Raw genomic sequence first — 25,146 nt, 5'->3', positions numbered from 1 at the left:
GTTTTATTCCATAAGTTTCACCGAAGTTTTTTTATAATTTGTTTGAAGTGCCAACTTTCTTTTTTGTTTACCAAATACCAAGTTGTGTGACCCAAACTCGTAGGCAACGAAGACTTTTAATATTTTGGCGAGTATCTCTAATGATGAAATTAACTCCATTAGCCACTTCCCAAATCCAATTGCTTAGCCGGTCTGCACAGAAGAACGAAGTTAATAGCAAGATAAGGTTCTCAAATTATGTTTTTTCCTCGACCCCTCTTAGAAATCTCATCCACTTCCAACTCTATTCATTTTTTTCCCTTCTAGTTGCAATCGTGCAATCTAGGTTTGTTTCCAGATAAGCAAGCCTCTAAAAGGCCCTATGAAAAGAAAAACTACCAAACCAAACTTCATTATAAAGTTAGTTTTTATCCCCATTGTCAATACTTCTTAAACGAGTTTAAAGGAATAATAATTTTCTTTTATTCGACTTCAAAATCATAGCCACAATATCTGACCACACCCCTTTAACCGTCAAACTTGTGTTACCTACTTTTATACCACATGCCTTGTTATGGATCAAATTTACCACTTTAACTAAAAAAACATGAGGATTATTCACAAAATGCCACCTACACTTTAAGAGAAGTGCATCGTTAAACTCCCGAAGACTACTAACTCCAAGGCCTCAAGTATGTTTGGAAGCTAAGACTATATCCTACCTCACCCACGAAAATGTTTTCTTGCCAATATCTCATGGGTTTTCTATGCATCTTTACACTAAATTTAGGCAACGAGAGCATTAAAATGTAATCCTAAGTGTACATGCACCGTAAATATAGGTTTTACTATTATAACAACCTATTTTCAAAACTTTGAAATTAAACTAACAAGGGGGATAAGATTACTAACCATTCAAGTAGACCCATATATATGTGTAATTGACTTGAAGATCTTGAACCCTTACAATTACTTGGAAGGACTTGCACCAAAAGTGGATGTCTCTAATGGCTTACACCCAAAAGTCTAAAACCCAATAATATCTACAAGAGATGAGAGAATACTAGAGATGAAGTTCTCACTCTAGGAAACCTCATGAACGAAATTGTGAACGTCAGATGGGCTTTTATATAGCTAAGGTAACTTCCAGATAAAGCTGATTTGAATCAATTAAATAATCATATTTAAAATCCTTTCCTTATCAACTATTAGGATCGATTATAGACGCCTTCCAAAGCTCCCGAAACCTTCCACTCCCTTAAGGGGTTCTTGTTAAACTTTTGGACAATTAACATTTAGTCCCTACACCGTTAATCAATTCATGATTAATTCTAACTAATTCCAATTAATTCAAATTAATTCTAAATTAATTTGAACATGTTTGTAATTAATTTATCAAGCTTTTATAAATTAACAAACTATTTATCTCACTCTCTTAAATCCTTTTTAGCTATTTTAGCGCTTGAAGGCAACCCAAAAAGGACTTTGGTATTATTCCCAAAGTTATACCAATTTAGTTATGAAATTAGACAGCTATTTCCAATAGTCTCCACTTGGATAATTCATTAACTACTATTGGTCGAATAATCTTCGAATAACAACAAAATGTGTGTTCCACAACAACTGCCACACTCTTGTCTTATCAAGTATTATCCCTTTGATAAGTGGTCAATTATTCCTCCGTTTCTACAAGATATCATAGTGAACTGAGTTATTGATTATGAATCAAACTAACAATTCAACATTATGTTTTTCGATTTCCAATATCTAATGATTAAATCAAACTACTAATTGAACACGTCAATTTAGTCTTTACCTGGCCAGGTACATTAGATATCAGCATGAAGCATCAAGGTACCTAAGGATATCGCTTATCCTATTAAAGTATATGGAACATATAAACTTTGACAACATAGTTTTTGTCTACTGGTCAAACCATGCATGAACTTGCTCATTATAACCATCAATTAAAAAAAGTGTTTGAGCAAGACCAATGTACCACCAACCTATATGCAAAGAACTTAATGTCTCTCCATTTTAAGAATAAAGATATTATCATCTCAGAATTATACATGATAAAATCCATGAATTAATCTCTTTCAGTGTAGGGGTTGTTCCAATACGTAAAATCTTCATTTCAAGTACTCATGAGTGTTAGTGAAATCTCCATTATATGTCAAATATCTATGGAAAATCCACTAACCTCATGAAAGTCTTAATTCCTATACTCACTCCCAAGAGATTGAACGACTGTGGAGTTTTGAATAAATTAGTATTCGGGAAGTGGGTTTTAAACATGCAAAACGAGAACACGGTTATAAACTAACTAAAAGGACTGATCTCCATCATATATTAAGATCTCTACTAAATAATCATCAAATCATATTAAGACTTTATAATGCTTAAATCATTTTCAAATAAAATGACTCATGATCAAGTCTCACTTTCAGTCTTACTATCAGACTTGTTGACTTAGCGAATGGATCGATAAGTTTTTCTTTCGATATGATTCTATTAACTATGATGTCTGAACACATGAACAACTATCAAATATGATGATAATTATTGATTGTACACCATGTGATCTTGTGTGACTTAGGGATCCATACTCGATGTAAGTTCACCCACTCAATCATAAGAAATTTTCATAAGGACCATCAATGATTGAATTTCAACAAAGATGTTACTAATGAATCTCTTCCAGTCACATATCTTCCTTTGCAATTTAACTAATTGCAATATACTCTAAATTAATTGTTAAATCCATTATGGTGTATTACTTGGAACTCTTTTAAGAAAATACTTTACTATTCAGTCAAAGCCACGAATTATGACTGCAAACAATAATTATCTTTATTAGTGTGGAAATTAACATCAGTGTAACTTTTACAATGAACTCTTCCATACTAAGATAATCTCCTTCGTCCTCCTAGGAGCTAATGAATTTTCTTGGTTTTTATTCATTGATTTTCACCAAGATGATCTGATCTGACATATCACGCTCAAGGCATATGAGTCATCAGATCTAGTATGTGTTATGGCTTACATAATCGATCTCATAAGCAAAAGAATGTGGTACACTATCTATTTCTTCTAGATTAATAATAGAACTAGGTCATTAACTCAATTTCATGCCATGCATAATGAACTGTTTCTATTTTCATTGATATTTCATGTACATTGTCTTATCCTAATGAATTATCCAAGATTTATCTCCATAGATCAACACATTATGTATGTGTATTATTTCTTCCACTAGCATTGTCACATCCATGAATCATCTTTGTTCCTCAAAATTCAAACTCTTTGAAATTTATCATTGAAAAAAAGATCCTAGTTACTCCCACTATCTTTGACATACATATGTCATATTTTCGTTTCTCGAAATTTAGACTTTTTGAATTTTCTCATTGAAATAAAAAAAAAATAAAACTCAATTATTCCTGTTGTCTTAAACATACCTTATGGTTCGTCTTTGTTTCTCAAAATTGAAACTCCTTGAAGTTTTTCATTGAAGCAAAGATTCCATCTTTCGATATGCTTTTTAAGTTCATAAATGAACTTCATAAGCTTACAGATTCTTCATAACCTATATTGGTTCGACTATGTGTTAGTTCCCATCCATGTTTATCGTCTTCTTGAAGATTCACTGACACTTATGGTTTTAATGTAAAGGGTTTGACCAACCAAGTTTTCTTCAAACATCCAAACAGTGAATCTCGCGCTACATGTCCCTCATCCATCTTGCAGCCATATAGGCCTGTCATAGCTTCTGATAGTTGGCATACTCTGATTATTGTCTCTAAGTGACTCATGTAACCTTATTAATATAATATCTTTACATCTAGGCACATGACATCCTCTATCAAGTTTATTAGGTAGAGTTGGAGGTATGCCAGTTTCCTTAATAGCCCTTTAAATCTCGAATTGAATGTTAGGACTAACTTTAGGTTCTTTGTTGGTTGACTCTTGAATCTTATCAAGATCAATGTAACTCTCACTAACTTTTTTTGGATATCATCTCCCTCTCTTGGAAGACTTCCCTTCAAGCAACAAACATTTTGTTCTTAAAAGCGATGTAAAACAATTATCCAGAATGCTTATTGGGATCTCGAACGACATAACACATCTCTAATCTAAGTCCTAGATTGTTGAGCACTTCAAGAAGAACGTAAACCTCACAATCATAGACTTCTGAATGTATTTAGTGAGGGATGAACTCTTACTCCACATCTCACCGAGTGTCTAAAAACCTTCTTAAATTGGTACAAGACCAAGGACACTTATAACACTATTCACGGTACAATCCATGAACTATTTTGTAAAGCATAATTTGACTCATCAAGCAACAAACAAAACAATGACTTTTTTCATCTGTAACAACACACACTATGACCCTGTTTTGGGCAGAGACAACTTATGAAAACCTTACTGCATTTGTGTATCTTATCCTTTTGCCCAGCTGATTCTAAACTTCATTTTATGAGAAATCAAAATGCATAGAATGTTCTAGTCTCAATGCTTATTCAAATAAACATGCTCACAAGAACTCGGTTTTACTATGTGTGACATCTCCAATTTTCTCGGTCTGAAAAAACCTTTGATTTATGCTTATTTTAAAAAAAAAGAGTTTTGTGGAATTTGTACCATAAAAAGTATTTCCAAATAAATGTTTTTCATTAATTTATTAAAACTTGGGATGTCATAAATCATACAAAACGTAAGCATAAACATAGTGTGACAACCCGCAAATTTCTAGCTTGTAAAGTCAATCCAATCAGCCAAAAGTCAGACTTATTTCTATTGCCTTTTAGCATTTTAAGGGTCGTTCTAATGAGTTCTAAGCTTATGAAACTTAAGGATTTAGTGTTATGAAGTATTAGCTCGTGATCAGAAGGCTGCACCCGAACCAGAAAACCCAACACATGAGGTTCACGGCCGTGAACACTCTTCTGGCCGTGAACCACCCTCCATATATATGAGATTGCTTCATTTTTCTTTATTTCTCCAAGATCCAGCCGTGAACTACCCATTCTCTCTCAAGTATCATCAAGTGAAGGCTTACTTTTCACTCCAAAACGTAAGCATCTTATCTCTAGTCTTGTTCATGATTAGAAACCCCTTTGTTCTAGCCTTGATTCATCACTCTTTATCACCATCTTCAAGATCTTCAAGGGTTTACAACCGTAAACCCTTCATAAGGGTTGTAAACCTTTCATAGGATCTTGGGCCGTAAACCCTCCCAAGGTCGTGAACTCCTTGTGATCAATCACATGTGATTTTAACACTCCATTGAGAGTGTTTCCTAGTTCCTAAGGTTATTTCCCTTACATGTTACTTGTTATATACACTAATTATATACATATATGTATCAATATATGTCATTTAGGACTCGTTTGTGCCTCGAGACTTCATTCATGGAACTTCTCATCATTACTCGAACCTTCAATTGAATCACCCACATAAGGTGAGTTCATACCCCTATAATCTATCTTTTAAATGGTTTTAAATGTTTTTAAAGGGGGGGAATATAAGTATAACACAAGAAATGTTGTGTTATAAAATATAAATTGCTTATTATGTCTTTGTACCAATAAACTGTATTTAGAACATGAAACTTAGAATAGAACATAGAAATAAGCTTATAAACTTTAAAAAGTTTAACTTAAGGAACAAAAGGATCTTTTTATAAACTTATCTGTAAAATATAAAAAAGATTTTTCCACATTATTACTTGTAAAGTCGTTAATCCAGCTTGTGAGACACGTCTTTGAGTACTCATATAAGTACTAGTGAAAGTCTACCCTTACAACCAAAGTCTCATGGACGGATAGCGTGAGATTGTGTATAGATCTATACGGGATTGACAATCCCACACCTCGCTATTAGCTACAGTCGGACCGGCAGGTCTGCGGGTGACAAATGTCATATTCTTTTCGATGTCTACAATACGTCGTGGTTAACCGGTCAAATTAGTATGGTCGTAAAACTCATAATAGATAATAACGATATATATATATATATATATATATATATATATATATATATATATATATATATATACGTAGTAATAAACTTTTCGTGAACAAATCTCAAAGGATCTAACTATGTGGTTACCCAATGTATACTTTAGGGTTAGATAAAACTGAGGTCCGATAGACAGTGGAATGTGTGCTTTCCACCTCATTTCCTGTTCCTTGTTTGGTTGTGGGCTTCGGGTAGATTCACTCATTCAACTGTCCATTCGATCTCGGTTATATGCAACTCATATGTATTAAGTAATCATAGGAGGGTAGTATTGTCGTATCAGGTACACAGAACAACCAAGTCTTTATTCAATTTAACATATCAACAAAACTAGACATCATCGTAGAAAGTATAGGGAGTATTGTACTTTTCAAACTTAGAACAACATGGACATCCAATCGGTTTTTATAGAAAATATAGGATTTTATGTGGCAAACATTAATCTTTTAAGGTAAATAGTTTTCGATTGAACTCTCTGGAAACAATAGCATTTTTACCAAAAACAACATTTCACAATTGAGTTAGTGAAACTAGAAAGTTATTTATAAAAGGGTTTAATACTTCTTATTAAACCAGTATAACTTAAAGGACCTTTAGTGGTTAATTCTATAATACCTTTGTTTATACATCAGGATTATATATAAGTAATATCCGATAGGCAGTTGGATGTGTGTTTTCCGCCGTAATTCATGCTCCTTGTTTGGTTTTGGGCTTAGGGAAGATTCATCCATTTAACTGTCCGTTCGATATTGGATTATATAGCTAGTATAAACTAAGTGCTAATAGAAGGAACTATTGTGGTTACCATTTTTACTAAAGGAAATATATGATTTTCTTAATGAATGTTTTCATAAATATAAAGAACAATTACAGTTAACTCCATAAGTACCAAATGAATATGCCATGGTTATATACAATGACGATCTAACAAACAATGGGATGTGTGACTTCCACCTCATTTCCTGTTCCTCGTTTGGTTGTGGGCTTAGGGCAAATGCAGACAGTCGATTGTCTGTTTACTCTAGATTGTATATAACTTGTATCCATTTAGTACTCATAGAAGGAATTGTAGAGTCATTTTTACTTATCATTCATCACATCATAAAATATAGGATTTTCTGGAGGAACATGTGAACTTTTCTAAAGAACTTACAATTTACTTTTCATCACTTAAATACTTATGAAATCACCAGCTTAAATGTTGATCTACTCTGTCAAAATAACTTGTATTCTTAGGAAACTAGTAGACAGGTACGTGCACTGGGATTCATAAGATGGAGTATAGTAGCTTCATGTCTTGTTTTGTTATTTACTTTTGGAGTCAATCTTTTGTAAATCACATACGTTGTGAACACATTAATATTAATACAATGGTTGTTTGTTACTTTGATTACTATGATGCATGTGTTGTGATACTAAACATGACGTCCTACGCCCCCGAACGTTTCCTTCGTTTCGGTTTGGGGGTGTGACACATAGTCATTACAGGCCGTACATTAACTTATTGTACTAATGGCGTAAATTTTGGGTTTTGAGCATTCTAACACTCCTAAGTGTACATGCAACCCTAACTACCTTGGATCTATGTTTTCTCTATTATACATACAAATATGAACATCCAAGGTATTATCCTAATCTAGCATACAAAATAATGAATATAACAAGATAGAATACATACCTCTTTGATGTAGAATGTCTTCATGAAGCTTGAGTGCCTAGTGCCTCAAGTGTGACACCTCAAATGGTTCACACAACACCAAATACACTTGGAATAACTTGAGAGAAACTCACAACTCATGAAATCGGCTAGCCTTTCTTTTTCACATATTAGTGGCCGATTTTGGTGAATAATATGATGCTTATATAGTGTGTTACAATTAGGGTTACACCATGTAAACCCTAATTGTCGTGACCTTCATTTCCATGACCCATGGGTTATGTAACCTCCATGGAGCATCCTGTGGGGTTAACCCAACTTGATTATCCATGGAGCTTTGGCCCACTATATAAGTTATGGATGATTTGCACAATCAACCCATATATTTAATTAGTCTTCTTTTGATCACATAATTAATTCTAAATTAATTATTGATCAATACTAGTTAAATATTATTATTCTTATTATTAATATACTAGAACTTATAATATATTAATAACCATAAGTGTCTTATTTCTCTCATTTAGTCTATCCAAGTGCATGATGCCATGCAACCCAAATGGAACCTGTTGGGTCGGGTCAAGTCTTACCAATTATAGTTATAGGCTTAGACATTAATCCAACAGTCTCCCACTTGGATAAGTCTAAAACTATTATTGCGTATGACTTCAAGAACCGACCGGCAATCATAGCTCTCAAAAGCTTCTGTCGAACTCTGACCTTGTAGATGAACTCTGACCTTTGTCAATGACTTGTCCATTAGATAAGGGATCATATATTCCTCCATTCTAGATATCATATGGACTGAGACATGGATTATAATCATTCTCTCTGTCCATTTGTTGTTTCTCGATTTCCGATTTATGACGACTGACTAATTGAACAAATCAAATCAGTCCTAGCCCGGCCGAGCACTTCCATTTGTCATCATCAAATCATCGATGGGCCTACAGATATCGTTTTATCCCGAAGGTAAAAGTAATGGATAAACTTCGACTCATATGGCTTGTTCTACTACTTGTTGAATCATACACAAAGATACGTTTTATAACACCGAGTTACTGAATACGTTTTCGTGCAATCAATGTACAACCAACTCATAGTAACAACTCATATCTCTAGGTTTGAAGAATATAAGATATTATCTTCTCATGATCACTCGTGATAAAATCCATGAAGTGATTCCAATGAGCGCGGGTTGAATCCACTACTAAGAACTTATGAGCACTCATGAGTGTTGTAGCCCTTTGTCCAACATATTAGACCTCTACAAGCCAACCCATGACAGTCTTAATTCATATCTACTTCCAACATATGACCGACTGTGGATGGTTTGAATAACTTAGTCATCTAGAACAATGACCTAGTTTATTCTAGAAGTCAAAACATGCAAAATGAAACACAAGAATAATTAAATCGAATATGGTATCAAAACCTATGAACATAAATAAAACACCTTTTATTTATCACCATATGATTACACATTATTCATTGTATACTATTTTAGTTGTCAACTTTATTCTTGAATTTAAAACAATAGTTGTCCCATGCTCCAAGCATGTACACTATATTTTTCTAAACACTAGTCATGCCATACACCAAGTATGCATACTATGTTTGTCTATGATCTTTACTTTGTGAAATAGATCAATTGAACATAACTCCAATGATCCTCTTTTCATAGTCCCAAATCCTTACTGCAAATGCAAGAATTCCAAATTCATGCGATTTAATGAAATCTGTTAGATTCTAAACTTATATGAATTGACCCTCTTGTAATGATTATGCACAAAATCACAAGGACTTGACAATAAACATTACAAAGTATTCCAAAGGATATCAACTCCTTCGAAATATCCTTCTTGCAATAAGTTTCCTTAACCTTACACAGATTGAAATTTCCAACTTTGAAACATTTCCAGATTCCATTTTGACTATCACTTCTGAACAAGAGTTTCCTCCTTACAGATTATGTCAATATGGTCCTTCCAGAATTATCACTATACTTCCAACTATCCTTGAGCACCCAATCTTTGGTAAACCTTAGATTGTCCTCGACAATTGATTAATCCTGTTAGTCATATCCAATTCTAGACCTTTTCCCTTCTTAATGCCCCACGCATTTGGAAAATTTTAGAAAGGATGAATATGGCACATGTAATCGATCCTATATCCGAAGTATATGGGACACGATTCATGATGTCTAATCATAATCGAATTTTAGAACACAAATAATGGAACCATATACAGAATTTCCTTATGTTGAGCCATTCCAACATGAAATTCATATATATATATATATATATATATATATATATATATATATATATATATATATATATATATATATATATATATATATATATATATATATCCTTGACTAAATACGATTAAAACCTCAATCTAATCTTTTAGATTTGAGATGAAGTATAATTCCCTCTCCCTTAATTATAGCAAAACAACTCTTTCCCAATTGAAACTTTTTGTTTTCTATAATTAACATTGCTAACTTGCAACACTTTATCATAATTATCATGCTCCCACTAACATGATGATTATTAGCATAACACTTATGCTCCCACTAGCTTTGACATGTACTCAGAAATTAGCTTACTTTCTTACCAAAGTTTAGATTTATGATACTAGATTGTTTTGATAAAACTTTATCAAAATCATAGACCTCTTTTAGATTGCTCACAGGTGTGTCTAAACAATTTTCAAACTATGAAAAGGGATGCCGTAATCATAGTCTCAATTGTTTAGACCATTTTGCCACTTCTCACAAGTCCATGTTAGTGTGCCGGTTAACCACACAGCTCCACTAACGACTTGGAGAATGCAAATATCACAATTGCTATCTACTTTAAATCTACTTGGTGGAAGTGTTTCCTCACCATCATTTTCATGAATCGGAGAGAAACCTTATGACCCTTAGATTTAATGGTGTATGTGTTCTTATCCATGTGAATTGTCAAAACCATAGTCACAAGACAAGGATAATGACAAATCCAAACTCATATGGACTGAACTCAATCTTAATTTCTTGCCACCTGGCAGCTCAAGGGCCTGCCATTGCTTCCAAGTTGTTGTGCAACCAATTGAGAACTCTAAGAACTCATATGCAAAGCCAACTTTAACTGGAATGGCCACATAATATGTCAACACGATAGGTTATAAACCTCAAGTCGTGTGCTAGTGAAGAACTTCAGGTTTTATTCTTGATTAGTTCTTGAGACTTTCAAGACTTTTAAGACTCCCACTGTCCTCTTGACATATAAGACTTTCTTGTCAGTTATTCAAGAGATAGTGTGGATTCTAATCAAGACAAACACTTCACAAAATTGGCCTAAGTTGGTCTTTGTTTTATCCAAAACATCACAACTTATCAATTTCAAATGTACAAGAGTAGAAAACTTTTACTCTTACATTTGACAAGTGTTTTAAACCTTCTTTAAGACATGTCACTCAAGTTACAATCTTAGAGTATAACTCTAAGAATTATTTTGGAACAAAGTATGACTCATCTTCTTGATTTAACCACTTCAACAATTCATAACTCCTCTTCTTAACTATCAGAACCACTTAGAGGATGAATTGTGATAAGGTCTCTTAATCATTAAGATGATCATATAACATGATACTAAAATACTCTCTCATCTTTTCAGATTTGAGAAACTTTTATCTTTCTGCCTAATTTGATTCTTCTTATTCGCTCTGTCATACATTGGAACCTTTTCCAATCTCTCATAATTACACTTAAGCTTGTAAGTATAACCATATTTACTGAGCTATAGTAAATTATGATGAATAGTCTTATCTATCTTTTGTGGTGGACTTAGCCAGTGCACAAGAATGTGTACTCAATCCCTTAGTCCTTTACATGACTCACACATCCATGTGAACAAGTAATTAGTCTTAATTTTCCAATGCTTGAAAGTTCTCATTCATCATGCTATACAACTTGCATGATTCCAAGTTCCGGTCCAATTGAAACTTGGGTGATGAGAATCTTTCCTTATTTGGTAAATTTAGACATTACCACAAATGAAAGAATCAATTTCATATTTCCACTCTTGCTATTAATGGAATCATATAAGCAATAATTTTTCCTCAAATGCCATTGTAAGGATATTTTAAAATAAATAAAATCATCATTTTTCCTTTTATTTTAAAAACTTTTTGGAAAAACTATCCTTACAATGCGAAAGAGCATGAAAACTTTGTTGTTATCTATTCCTAAGCAATATCTCATAACTCCTAAGAAGTAGCTCAAGAGTCCGATCTTCAAACTATGCGATAGAAATCCATCTACGCGATCAGATTCAACATATTCTTTGTTTAAGTTTCTTCATTTTTCTTTGATTCTTAAAATATCAACATGTGACCCAGTCACATCATGTATCAAGAATCTCAGAATAGAAACTTAGCAGAGTTAGATAGTGGACTTTACCTGAAGTAGAGTCAAACTTATTGACTTTAACACCCTTAGGTAAATTGGCAGCTTCGCAACCAATGCCCCTTCCTTTGGCAATATAAACATATGGACCCTTTGGTAATGGTACACGGGACTATCACAGACTTAGCTTTTCTCTTTACCATTTGGTCAATCGAGTTGACTATGGTCGATCCCTTTCCATTGGGAAGAGAGAGCTTTACTAGATATCCAATGTCATCATTGTCAATGTCCATAAAGTTTTAGGAAGTTGATCTTAGCAAATAGATAAGATCATTAAAGGTCTTGTCATAGTCTATTTTATAGGAATCCCAAAAGAACTCACTATGTGACTTAGAAGGTGATTGAGCCACCAACTTTCTCAAGACTTTGACACCCAAATCTCTCGGCTTGTCAATATGTGACTACATCTCCAAGATATGATCACACATAGACCTTTGCTTGCCAATAGGGCTTGAGTGACCTTAAACTTTTCAAACACTCCTAAGTGTACATGCAACCCTAACTACCTTGGATCTATGTTTTCTCTATTATACATACAAATATGAACATCCAAGTTATTATCCTAATCTAGCATACAAAATAATGAATATAACAAGATAGAATACATACCTCGTTGATGTAGAATGTCTTCATGAAGCTTGATTGCCTAGTGCCTCAAGTGTGACACCTCAAATGGTTCACACAACACCAAATACACTTGGAATAACTTGAGAGAAACTCACAACTCATGAAATCGGCTAGCCCTTCTTTTTCACATACTAGTGGCCGATTTTGGTGAATAATATGATGCTTATATAGTGTGTTATAATTAGGGTTACACCATGTAAACCCTAATTGTCATGACCTTTCATTTCCATGACCCATGGGTTATGTAACCTCCATGGAGCATCCATGGAGCATCCTATGGGTTTAACCCAACTTGATTATCCATGGAGCTTTGGCCCACTATATAAGTTATGGATGATTTGCACAATCAACCCATATATTTAATTAGTCTTCTTTTGATCACATAATTAATTCTAAATTAATTATTGATCAATAATAATTAAATATTATTATTCTTATTATTAATATACTAGAACTTATAATATATTAATAACCATAAGTGTCTTATTTCTCTCATTTAGTCTATCCAAGTGCATGATGCCATGCAACCCAAATGGACCATGCCGGGTCGGGTCAAGTCTTACCAATTATAGTTATGGACTTAGACATTAATCCAACAGTAAACTCCTCAAATCCCTCAATAGATTGTACCTTCGTACCACTACCTGTGATACAAAGAAACTGAGTGGGTCATACATGGGAGCCTAGTGAGCACATAGGGTTCTCAAACCACAATACTATAATTATATATTTTTCACAATAAAGAAATAACTCGATTACCTATTCCCATTATTCTCACTCTCTAATCCCTAAATACCAATCTCAAGAGACCCAACCTAAAAGATCTTTGTAAGTAGACAATATTGCTTCAGGGAATCCATAACAATATGTGTCACTAAAGAAATCCTGAAGGGGATAGAGTACTCAAACGAACAACTTTCGTTTTCCTTGAAAAGTATGATTATTAACACCTACAAGTGGCGAACCTTCTTGTCTTCCACCAGACTACCTAGAATAGTCAGTGGTCATCGTCTATACTCTGTTAGATGACTAGTCCCAGTAATACATATAGTATAAAGCATGGCCTCTCACCATTATTTTATTTTTCCATAAACCCTTTACTACTTAATGCAAATTTAAATATGATAAAGTAATTTATATAGTAAAAATCATATTATTGCATATATCACGTATATCAAGAATGCAGATAATAAGCACATAAAACATACAAAAATACTTTATATATATATATATATATATATATATATATATATGTGTGTGTGTGTGTGTGTGTGTGTGTGTGTGTGTGTAAGATGAAATTGACTAGGCATTCACATGTTAAAAGTGGATGCCTCATAATTTGAGCAACGTTTCAACTTATCACCTTGACGTTTCCCTTGATATGACCCATGTATGATTATTACTAAGTCTTAGTCCGACATTCCTCATGACTAATGATAATATAGATTTCTCAACAATCCCAATATCTACATCAAGATCTCTCAAGAAATGAATAACCAGGTAGGATCATGTTGGAGCTAGGGTCCGTTTGGTATACAAAGTATATTTGTTTGGAAATCCCACTTTAAACACCTCACTAACTTCATCCTATACATCACTCCCGTAAGTAGATCAATCATTATAATAACTTAGAATCATTGATAAATCTTATTTATAAGTTCATAGTAATGATTATGATTGTAAATATAAGTTACATCGAAAGTGATATAAGTGTAGCTTAACTTACAAAGATTTTCCTAACAAAAGTCCAGAAATTGCATTGGCAGAACTCATACTTGCTAGCTTCTAATTACCGGGCTCTTAGAGACCTCTAAGAAAACCAAAATGTCCTAAATACTAGAAGATTTTCGGACTAGAGAAGTGAAATCGAGAGAGAGAGAGAGAGAGAGAGAGACGGAGGGAGGGAATTGGAATGTGTAGAGAATGAATGAGGCAACACAAACTATTTATAGGCTGAAATTAAGGGAGACGCGTCGTGCCTAGACCAGACGCGCGACACACCCTGGATCTAGTCGGCCACCCTCCACCGAACATGTGTCCTGTGATGGATGGTGTGATGTGGAAGCTTCTAGAAGCACGCATCGCGCCTTTTTGCCTGTTTTGTATTTCGAAAAACTTCAAAAATGCATAAATTCTTCATAGAACTCTGTTTTCGATGTTCTTTAAATCCATGCATAGCTTCAAAGAAATCTACAACTTTCATTCCATCGACGAATTCTAAATTTATTTCTAATTTATTGTTTTTATAAGGCTTAGAATTTGAATAACTCTCCCAAATGATATTCGTTATCAACTATCATTATATCGACAGACTCCTGTTAATGAGATCTTCAACTCTCATCTAGATTGTTTCGGCTAAAAATTAACCGATCTAAATTTTAATTTATGTGTTAACATAACTGCATTGAAACTTCAAAAAAATCATAATTTCCTCGTACGAACTCAGATTTTGGCATTCTCTATATGCACACTCTCGGTTTTACGACTACTACGACTTTCGTTTAGATTTGTTAGGCTAATAAGCAATTCATCTAGAATTCACTTTTTACAACGCGTATAGTCGTGTCGGTTTGATCGCAAAACTTCTAAGAAGCATAACTTCTTCATATGAAGTCAGATTTAAGCGTTCCATAAATGCAAAAAATCCTTGTCACATTTAACATAACTTTGATTAAGTATATTTGTCCTAAATAATCTTCCATCAAAATTATCTATTTAACGCTCATTGATAAATTCCCTAAACGACGTATTACATGTAGCCTGCAACGTGCAAGACTGGTGATCTCCCTATCCGAGGGATTAAGTTGTAGTAATTACTACATGTGACATCTTAATTGTCTAGCCCAAAGTTGCAGGTGTTACATTATATGTTGTGGTTTATCCAGAAAGGTCCATTAGTGTAAATTAATTCCAACAGATATTGACATCACCAAGTAATGCATTAATCACCTATCTTGATATCCAATATCCGATCCAACATGATACTTGGTAATGCATTTCATGTTTACATGTTTAAGACAAAGATTCCACAAATACATTTTATCTAAACTTTTGGATGTATTCGAATTAGTACATAATGTATATAGTTTATGAAGGTTCACAGATCGGATAGAAACAAGTTATAATGAAGAACAAAGGATTATCACAAAGATGGGTTTTCACTAAGAAAAAGTCTCACAAAGAGAACGGATGCAAAAAGTAGGTCACAAAGATGATCGCCAAGATCTATTAGGGTTTTACCCTATTAAATGATTATATATTAATCTATTTTAGAGAATCCCTTCAAACGAAGGATAGATTCTAATCTAATCTAAATATGTAAATTGATCCTTATCATCAAGATATCAGATCAATTATCTAAAATATAAACATTCCAAAATTATATAGAACAACCAACTTATACAACAGAAAACACGTTGATGCAGAGACTTGGAAGTCTCGAAGATTCTTGCACTGATACTTTTAGAATACTTGCGTTGCTGCTGCCGTTGGCGTTGGCGAACAACGTATGAAAGTATTTTGACTCATCACATCATAAGGCTTGACCTTACACTCTACCCCTATCTGATGATGTCAAAACTTATATCCGAAAACCTTTTGAAAGAAAAATAACTTCCTGCTTCAGCTCCCCTGGGATGAAGAATCTCCCCCTTAGAAGTAGGAGCAACCATAGAAGTAGAAGCAACCATGGTTTTCCTCCTTTTTGGCATCAACAACTAGTGAGGAGAATCTACACCTCTTCAGAGTCATCCACAATGGCTAAGATTCGTTTAGTATCAGCCACATCATCTTCAACCTTGCTAACAAGCTTCCCCAATGTTTTTGTCAAGTTTATCAATAGTGTAAGTTGAGAAAGCACTGTTGTTTGGAAGTTGGAAGAATTTTACTCCCCCTGAAATATATCATCAGTTTGAGGAGTGGTTATATGACGAATAGGAGCAGCAACTTGTCGTGGAGGTGATAGCGGAATTCCAGCAATATTTAGAACCGGAGATGATTGTAGAATTGCAATGTCTTCTTGGCATGGAGTTCGTTCATGCATTGAAACCTTAGTGGATATCATCCAATTCATCTTAACTATTAGTTTCAGGGTCTTACTTCAGGTTTTCTTGTGGTTCCTTAGCAAGATATGTATTTTCAATCCAATCCATCATTGGATCGGATAAGTGAGGATGTCTATCTACATGGTCAACGTTAATAATCACGGAGGAGAGAACTGGGGTTGGAATGGATGTTCCATGATTGATGTTGTATCCCATACCAACATGAGCTAGAAGCAGAGCAAAAAATCGTGAATATGGAACATAATTTTTCCTCTTTTCCTGCTGATACACTCAACTATTTGATCAAAGAAAAATTGAGAAAAATCCAGTTTCTTGTCTCCAGCCAAAGCAAACAGAATGTGTAGTTCAAAAATATTCAACTAGTCAACACTACCAGTTTTGTGGCCAAGACATTTTCCAATTACCCCAGTCGCATACTTCCAACCTGTAGGAAAATGCTGACGAAGAATGAAATTAGTAGGGTCACGTTTACTACCCCGATGAGAAGAATTATAATTAAGTTGAGGCTTAATTGATGGACATCTGGCTTTAAAATGAGATCTTTCATAGTCCATCATGAAAGGAGAATAGAGAACTTGTCAAATGGTTACAACAGAGATATGAACCTTATAATGACCATCTCCAACAGTTCCGGAGATTGTTCCAGCATTTCCATCAAAGCTTAAAGGGTAGTAAAATTCACAAACATGTTGTAGGAAGAACCATTCCGGAACATTAGTGAGAGCATAGCGTAAAGGACGACTCGTGAAGAAATTAACAAAATCCTTAATTCCTGAATCTTGATGCTGTGTAGGAATGATGCCAGAGAAGGTGACATTGTTTGCAAGAGCAACAATGGGAATAGCAAAAGTATTAGTAGCTTTGACAACGTTTGCAACAAGAACGAAAGTGAATAGAACTCGAGCCATGTTGATTTTTGACAGAAGTTTGCATATGGCTGCAGAACTTGAAGAAATGAAGAAGACGACCGACAATGGCTTTTGCGAGGATTTCTTGGAGGGAGAAGTAAAGTAATCTAGAAGGTATAAAGGTCTTTATTGAAAACCACCCCACATTTTCACGTAATCATAATCAACAGAAAGAGTTATGTAAAAACCTAGAATACCACAATGACATTTGAAAGTTTGTCCTCTTCTGAAAGTAACCGTTAAGAATTTACCATTAACATCAGCGTATCAGAGATGTTAGTTAGAAATAGTAGTAGCAGAAACTATGAGCGTATCGTGAGTTGCAGTGGATGATAGGGGAGATTGTAATGTCTCCTGATAGCATGTGATTTTTCTATAAATAGTATTCCAAATTCTCATCAGCATATAGTTTGTTATGTTGGATCATGAATTTCTTTTATTATAAGAATAGGGGAAAAGAGGGAAATGACGCGTGTAATACACTTTGGTGTTTAAATGTACCCATCGGCATAGAGATTCAAAGTTTTATCAGTGTATGGTGATTAAAATGAATCATTAACTTCTTTAATAGAAGAATTTTAGGGCAAGAGAGGATAGGTGTGTATAATACATAATGGAACATGATATACCCATCGTCACAAATGTGTCGAGTTCTCGTCAGCATATGGTATCATACGTTGAATCATAAAGCTTTATAGAAGAAATTAGGGAAAGAATGGGTTGGTGCATATATTAACCTACGATATATAGTCTAACCATCGGGACAAAGTTTCAAATTTTCAATAGTGTGTGGAAGTGAATTGTTAAGTTATATAAAGAAGAATTGTGGAAAAGAAATAGGATGTCTCAATCACACTGAGGTGAAATCAGTATTGACAGCGAATGACTCGTCAACAAGAGATGGTTTAGCCCTTGTATAAGAGAGTAAACTTGTAGAATAGAATTAAATTTCACCATCAGTTCAAGAAAAATGGTACATAAAAAAATAGGAAAACAAATAAGAGCAAAATAAATAGTCAAAGAAGAATAAGTCAGAGAGAAAATATGCAACCTTTTTTTAGGAGAATCATAAAGACTATATTTTATGGATTTTTTGAATTGAAAAGTCATTAATGATTTACCTTCTTCCGAGATATTTTCCCCTCAACACCTGTCATTAAAAGGGTACACAATCAAGATCAAACCTATCAAATCAAATCTAAACACAAGAAGGTAAAAATGTCATTAATCGTTGAGGTATTGGAAATGGATTCCAAACTCCATATTCACCAAGAACATAAGAGGAACAAGAAACAATATTTGTAACCATCGAGTTATAAGGTTCCAATCTTTGTAACCTTCGATTTATGAAGTTCAACATGAATATACTTGAATGAGCAAATAGTTGTGAACAGAGAAATGAGAGACATGGAGTATTGTCTTGACAATGTATTCATTTGATCTCATATGGGAATCGGTGAACCAATGAGAGTGTCTATGAAAATTAGTCATGCCATGCTCACCAACTTCCCCTTTTCTCATCTGAAAAGAGATAGGTTGCAAGAAGGGGCAAGGAAATCATTCAGAAAACACACAGCCAAACACAATTCTTCCTTTTCTTGTGTCGATTGTATGATGCTTTGTGCCTTACAGCCTAACCTTCAGCTTCAAATAGTAAGAAGTCGGTGTCAAAGAAAATATACAAAGCCAATTTCAATAACAAAACCCTGCAACAAAGGGAAGAAAAACTTTGACGGGAAAATATTTTCTTTGAAGAAAGAGAGATACAAGTCAGCGTCAGGGAGAAGAAAGATGATCCTGAGACAAAAGAAATGATAGAGAAGATAACACATAGAGTTTGTTAGATAAGAACATATAATGTATACTCCTTTGGTAAGACAAAAGCTAGAATTTGTGTTTCTTAAAGCAAAGACTTCATGTTTCAGTAGTAAATGAAAGCCAAAAACATTCAACAAACAGAATTAGCATAAAATATGTAAATGTTGTTCATCCTAAACGCAGAAAGCACAATAGAATTCCTTGAAGCCATAAATTTTCCTTCCTTTTCGCTGAAAAAGGCCTTATAACCAGCACAACACAATTGACTGATTCAGTTGAGTTGACATAAATCACATTCTTTAGCACCATGGAGTTGAATTTGGTTGCACCAAAACCTTTAGTTGTTCCTTTATTGTTCTATCCATAAGTGACCATAGGGCCATCCTCTTTAACAAAATCATCTAGTAGAGACTTGAATACTGTCATATTCCTTGAGCATCCACTGTCTTAGTGCCACATGCACTCCTGACCCTGTAGTGCTTAATCACACAGTTAGCACTTACTAACCCATTTTTCAATGGGTCTCTTAGGACGTAAGAGATTATAACATTCATCAAGAACACAATTTAAGGATTTTTTCCTTTTTGATACACTTGTTATTTTGGGTAACGATGTTATCAGCATGTGTAGTGTGCTCTTCAAAGGTGCGCTCGCTAACCTTGTGAGAAGAGTCTCCACATCGATAGTATACACTAATTACAAAGTTTTTTCTTTAGAATTAGACCTTTGATTTCTTTTAATATTCGACTTTCGATGAGTGGAATCCTATTCATATAATTTAAAAACTATTTCTTTTGTTTTGGAACTGGGTATGCTATTGATGGTGTAATGAGATGAGACATCAGTGTCAGAGGATATTGAGTGACAATCACTGTCAAGATCACTAACAATGCATTGAGGAAATTCACTAAGAATTTCATTCACTAAGTGAATTCAACCATTAGAAATAGGAAATTTCAACCAAATCTTAGTCTTAGGCAACACATAATTAGGAGGTTGTTGAGAAGGATCAAGAGCAAAAATGTGATATTTAGATTTGATGAGACAACTAGAAACAGTAATGCAATATTTGCCAAACAAAGTTTGATTAATAAAAGAAGCACTGAAAAATATAGTTTTAAAATCCTTCTCAAGATCACAAGCATCATAAAAATTTTGTTTAGTTTCAATACGTTTGAAAATAATGACAACATCATCAATATTGCCACCAAGAATTTTCTCACACTGATCAGGAATTTGAGCATTTATTATTTTAGTTATTTTAAATGAGAGTGTGCCCAATTATTAATGATAAGTTGAATGTTTTTGGCACGTTCATCAAATTTCTCCTTTTTAGTGAAGAAAAAATTGTTCAAAAGTGAGAGACAGTCATTTTCTTTATTCAAAATAAAAAGAGAATTTTCAATGGCAATAAGCTTTTCTTTTGAAGACTTCACCTCGGACTTGAGAATGAGTTTTTCTTTATTTGCGTTAGAAAGATCAGGACGCAAATAGTCAAACATAACAAAATTTTCTTTTGAAGATTAATTAACATAACTCTTAACCTGATACATGGAAGAGGATTCGTGTCTTGTATGTTTGATTATACTGCAGCATGAGGGAGATCAGCATCGAAAGCGTTGGAGTTTCTTTCAGAATCTTCAGTATGAAATTCATTGATGTGATCCATTAGACATTTTCCTTCTAGATCCTCATCATCAGATGACTTTTCTCCATCATACACATTAGTTATCTTTTCCATCATCTCTTTCGCTGACTCACAGTTTTGGACCAAGCAATAAATGTGATAAGGAAGAGAGATTCCTATGACAGGTCTTGCCTTCACATCTAAGCTTATGAGTCTTTTGTGTAACATCCCATTTTCACAAAAAAAAATCATTTTTTTCAGATTAAAACTTACCAATTATAAATCAGTTATTATGAAAATCGTTTATTTTAAGATACATTTATTGAAAATCAGAGTAATATGAGAATTGTGGAATCTTCAATGGTGCTGATGAGTGTGTACAGTCCTACCATCGCCTTCCTGAAGATCATCGATAATACCTAAAAATATAAACAACTAGGTAAGCACCAGGTTTGGAGAGTTTACCTCAAAATTCCCCATACGTTAAACATACAAATATGCATAACGACCCACTATCATCGGATTGGAATGTCCATGCCCAATTAGTCCTCAGACTACAAGGTTAGTTTACCTACCACCTCAACCCAACCGCTCTTCCCGAGCCTTCGTGCCTACGACATATAGTCAGACCGTACCGGGTATCTTGGCCTACAACACAGAGCAGAACCACCTCAACCCACTACCACCATATGTCGATATATAAACAATCAAGGATCAAGTAGGCACATAATACATGCAAACATCAATCATATAGTTCACTACCTCCTACTAGTTCGCTCACACCACACAGTCCCGCTATCAGCTAATCTCCATGGAATGCGTAACCATAAGTAACTAGAGGTGAGATAGCCACCCGAATAGATGGTCCTACTCTAGAGCCACAACCAAACAAGGAACGCCAAAAAAGCCTAGATCAAGAGTTATCAATCTATCCTACATGGCTTCATACAGTCCCACAGGCACACCACTAGATGATGACCAGCAAGTATATGTAGTCATACGTATCTACAGATCACTACTACATAACAACATCCTATATATCGGGATATAGATCTAACAGATCACTACCATACAACAACATACTAAATACCAACACTCCAAGGGAAGCATAACCGTATATACTCAGAGGTGTGATAGACACCCGGACAAGTGATCCTACTTTAGAGCCACAACCAAACAAGGAAAAGGCAAGAAATCCTAGATCAATAGTCCTCAATCTATCCTACATGACTACATACAGACCCTAAGGCAACCCTCTACTAACAGATAACCAAAACTAGTAGGTCGACATTGGTGCCTTTGACCCACGAGTACAATGAGACGATACTCACCTGAATGAAGAAACTCGAGAAACACTGCAATACGCTCCCTTCTATATTACTTGCTCCTGCGAGAATCCACTAACATCAGAACTAGATAAAATCTTAATCACTAGTCAAAACCCTCACGTTTAACCTAAAGTCAAACATGGTAAAAAAAGTCAACAGTCAACAGAATTCAACAAAAGTCAAAGTCCAAGGTTGGTTGACAACGCGAGTTGGCTCCAACATTTCCATTAAGCACTTTATCCCTTAAGACGTTTTGCCCAGAGCTCGTATATAAGTATAAATGATCTTCTAAATCATAAAGTTTCCAACTTAATGATATTACAAGGCTAGAAAGGGTCCAAATCCAAAACCTTAACTTACCATAAGATTTTAAGTTCATAACACATGCATGAATGGAAGAACAAGACCAAGATCACATTTTTATGACTTAACACCCTCTTATACACCTAGAAATGCACCTCACAAGATCATGAACAACCCACACTCATATGGACCAATTCATGGGACAAAAAGGACATAACTTGACCTCTAAACTAGATCTATCAATGGAGGCATAAAGGTACAAACTTTATACCTTCTAGAGATGATTGAGGAGGATAACCTCCGGATCTAAGATTGCTTAAAGCTTCTAAGCACAATCACTACCTTCTTCTTCCTTCAAAGGCTCTCAAAAACACCTTCATTTGCTCACAAGGCTCAAACTAGAGTTAGGGTTTCAAGGGAGGACGTTAGAGAGGTGGAGGCTGAGAATGGAAAGGGTTTGGGGGAGTTAAGGAGCTTAAATAGGGATAAAAAAACCCTCAAATTATGGTTTGGCACCATTTTGCATACACCCAGCGTACAACTAGTACGCCCAACGTACTAAGTTGGATCTCGCGATCATCTCAAGCCCAAACCCTCCTAACTTCGAACGATCAAAACTACTTCGTTCTAACTCTGATTTCGACGATATTTATATCCACAGAAAGGTATTGAAGAGCCCCACTATCTAAATATATTAGACTAAAAACTTCTCGAACAAAAATCTGTATTTCATGCAAGACCCCGACCTATGACTTTTACCTTTCTACCATTCTACCCAAAACACTATTCAAGGGTTAAGATCTCGCAACCATCATTGCCTCCTTCCAAAAGGCCTAAAAATTACCTCCTCATGGAGTTGAGCCTTTACAAAATCGACTTTTAGCCCACGACCCTGAAATAAGAAATGACGGGAAACAAGATGTAATAATTCTCCCTCACTTAAGTTAGATTTCTTCCTTGAAATCGGTGCTTGCTTCCACTTCTTGATAATCCTTCTAGCCTGGAAATTTTGGTGATACCACATGGCCTGGAGAAACTATCTTCGCACAACTTCCTTAAATCATGAAGAAAGGTACCCCACTTCCTTACTCGGAACCTGGCAAGTTGGGGCCCCGATATATTGGTCCATTCAGGGTGGTCGCGAGGGTAGGCAGGGTAGCCTATCGTTTGGAGTTGCCAGAAGAGTTGGGTCAGATTCACGACTCTTTCCACGTGTCGCAATTGCGGAAGTGTATAGCCGATGAGTCGGCAGTGGTACCATTAGAGGATATTCAGGTTGATACGAGCCTGAATTATGTTGACAGACCGGTGGCAATCAGAGATCGAAAAATCAAGGTTTTGAGGAACAAGGAGGTACCTTTGGTTTTGGTTTAGTGGAAACATCGAAAGGGGTCCGAGATGACTTGGGAGCCGGAGAGTGCGATGCGTGAGCAGCATCCGGAGTTATTTGCAGAGCGAGACTTCGAGGGCGAAGTCTAGTTCTAGTGGGGGAGAATTGTAACACCCCGAATTCCCAGATATTATTTATTCTTGTATTTTTGCTGAATTGTGAGGAGACTCGGCGAGTTGGAGTCCAAACTCGCCGAGTAGGATCGCGGTTTTGGGCGCGGGTTCGCGTCTGGACTCGGCGAGTCCAAAAGTGGACTCGGCGAGTCCATGCTGTTTAATGAAACCCTAATTTCCAGGGTTTGAGACCTATTTAAAGGGGCTTATGGCCGTCATTTGCGGCCACCAACCCCTAGAGAGAAACCCTAAAGAGATTTGAGCATTTTGGGAGAGAGAAGAGGCCATTTTTGACCTTTGAAGCTTTGTTTGGCAAGGAAAAGGAGATTCTAGCTAAGAGAAGGCAAGGGAGGTGGACATCTTTCGATTTTGGAGCTCAGAGCATCATCTTGGAGGTATATTTTGGCTCCCTATTTCTGTTGTTATGTTGAACATGGGGGTTTAGGGTTTCTTGACCCCTTTGTTGGTTAGATTTGATGTCCATTTCGTCCCTATTTGTGATGAGGCTTGAGATGAGATCCATAGAGGTCCAGAGAAGCTTTACTCCTTAAGCTTTATGAGGGTTCATGAGAGTATTGGCCTAGAGTTATGAGATATGGGGCTAAAACATCATTTATGAGCAAATAGTTGTTGTTTGAGCACCAAGGTTTGGACTTTACGTGATTATCATGCCCGGGGAGGCCAGATCTATCATTGTATGGAACAGATCTGACCTCAGAAGTGAGTTTGAGTTTATGCATGACATGGACTCGCCGAGTCTGAAGAACAGCCTCGGCGAGTAGCATGAAGTTTACCCGTAACCACTCAGCCAGTGGTCTTGCCGAGTTGAGGGGTCGACTCAGTGAGTCA

This window comes from Lactuca serriola, chromosome 8 (genome assembly GCF_051521515.1).
Source record: "Lactuca serriola cultivar US96UC23 chromosome 8, Lser_US96UC23_V15, whole genome shotgun sequence".
In the NCBI taxonomy this organism is placed as follows: Eukaryota; Viridiplantae; Streptophyta; class Magnoliopsida; order Asterales; family Asteraceae; genus Lactuca; species Lactuca serriola.
Note: the sequence above shows the minus strand (reverse complement) of the source record.